This window comes from Ailuropoda melanoleuca, chromosome 7 (assembly GCF_002007445.2).
Source record: "Ailuropoda melanoleuca isolate Jingjing chromosome 7, ASM200744v2, whole genome shotgun sequence".
Lineage (NCBI taxonomy): Eukaryota > Metazoa > Chordata > Mammalia > Carnivora > Ursidae > Ailuropoda > Ailuropoda melanoleuca.
The window spans coordinates 71,186,528-71,188,612 of NC_048224.1; the positions used below are offsets into that span (position 1 = coordinate 71,186,528).

Consider the following 2,085-nt stretch of genomic DNA (forward strand, 5'->3'; position numbering starts at 1 on the left):
AGCCAGATCTAAACTGTACTGTGATTTTTTTTTTCAAAAATCCTGAATAATATTAACTGTGGAAAATCACTACCTTCCTCCTATGCCCCTCCACGCATGGATGTCTCCTCTCCAAGGTCGTCTTTTGTGCTAAAGCTGTGGAGAAGGCACTTTTCTTTCTTGTTCAGGAATCACAGCTCCTTGACACTCGAGAATGTCATTGACAATGACATGAAGCAAGATTAGTGATGTGCAGGTCTCCAATCTCTCAAGAACGCTTCATCTCTCAGGACCAATGGCTCCAGTAATGGTGATGGGCAAGATGATGTTGGAAGGAACAGCTGGATCTGGTGCGTTGCCTCATATACCATCCAAAATGGTGGAGAATTAATTACCAGCCTTATTTCCCACCCAGAGCTGTGTGAGGAGGCAGCTTATTATCAAGGTCAAGTCTGGATCTGCTGTCCTGTGGGGACCGGAACAAATGTTCTGCCCTGACTTCTCTGTTAAGCCCTCTTTCTTTCTTTCTTTTTCTTTCTTTCTTTCTTTCTTTCTTTCTTTCTTTCTTTCTTTCTTTCTTTCTTTCTTTTTTCTTTTCTTTTCTTTTTCTTTTTTTCTTTTCTTTTCTTTTCTTTTCTTTCATTTTTCCTCCGAGTTCATGTCAGATGGATAATGTGCCGAGGTTGTAACAAGGTTGGAGGGAGGCATGTGGCCCACAACTGTGTGAACACCCAATCATTACGCTTGTAGCTACAAAAGGATCCATTAAGCCATCTTTCTACCCTTCACTCTGCAAGGACTAAACATCATTACCGGGACCGTGTGCACCCTGTTAAATGTTGAGCTGCTACCTGGGGGACCACTGAGAGGTGACAGTGACCCATGGGCATTTAAAATGTGAGTTCCTGGGGTGCCTGGGGGGCACAGTGGTTAAGCGTCTGCCTTCGGCTCAGGGCGTGATCCCGGCGTTCTGGGATCAAGCCCCACATCAGGCTCCTCCTCTATGAGCCTGCTTCTTCCTCTCCCACTCCCCCTGCTTGTGTTCCCTCTCTCGCTGGCTGTCTATCCCTGTTAAATAAATAAATAAATAAATAAATAAATAAAATGTGAGCTCCTGGGGCATCTGGGTGGCTCAGTTGGTTGAGCGTCTGCATTTGGCTCGAGTCATGAGCCCAGGGCTCTGGATCAAGCTTCTCCCTCTCCCTCTACCTGCTGCTCCTGTCTGTGTTCTCTCTCTCTCTCTCTCTCTCTCCATCAAATAAATAAAATCTTAATAAAAATAAAATAAAATAAAATGTAAGCCCCTTCAGGTATAAATGTCCTTGACAGCAGCATCTCACTAGGGCTGTCTCTTACCAAAGTGGCTGTGGCAGCAGGTAGAGGGGCCTTCTGTATGCTTGGTGTTTCTCTATGCGTGATTTGGGCTACTAAAAAAACACAGTAAATTCCTAAGTAGGGCCCCCAGAATTTGGTCTCATAAAACGTGGGCTTGTGTTATAATGAGGTAGGTGGAAATGACCAGGGAGCAGGGAGCAATCACCCTCCCTGTATTTTCATCCAATCTTACGTGATTGTGAGTGCATTATCATGGGGCTTCATTATGTAGCAAACAGAAACATCATTTCCACCAAGTGCCAAGAGAGCACACTTTACCTGCATTTCCAGATATAGTTGAGAGATTTGCAGGCAGATACAGGTTATGGTTCAAGCTGGGGAAGAGGTCCAGGAATAGCTCTGTCTGGATGCTCTGACCCCAGTACCACAACCCCTTCCTGTTACCCAAGCAAGGAGTTGATGGGTGGGAGGGGGCTGACCTGGTGCACACCCGTTGAGCCCGGGAGCTGGGCAAGGAGCCCTTCAGAGCAGCGCCTGGTGCCCTCCCCTGAGCATGGCGGGGCTTCTGGATCTCATTAGGCCACAGCTGTCCCAGCCTGGACACCATGAGCAAAGCGTGGGCCTGGTTTCCATCACTCGAGTGTTGATTTGGCCTGTGATCATCATCAGAGGGCACATTCCAGGTTTGTGGTTTAAGAAAAAGCGTACTTTTGTCTGTCGTCGAGGAGCCATTTCGTCCCGAGCCTTTAATGCCTCTCCTGGCTCCGCCCG

The 2,085-nt window shown here is 47.2% G+C and overlaps 1 non-coding gene across 1 annotated transcript; it reads right to left on the reverse strand.

Annotated features, from left to right (window-relative positions):
• Positions 1 to 638: 638 nt before the first annotated feature.
• On the reverse strand, positions 639 to 741 carry LOC117803221. The gene has a single exon (XR_004626914.1). It is a non-coding gene; the product is annotated as a small nucleolar RNA U13 (small nucleolar RNA).
• Positions 742 to 2,085: the final 1,344 nt, after the last annotated feature.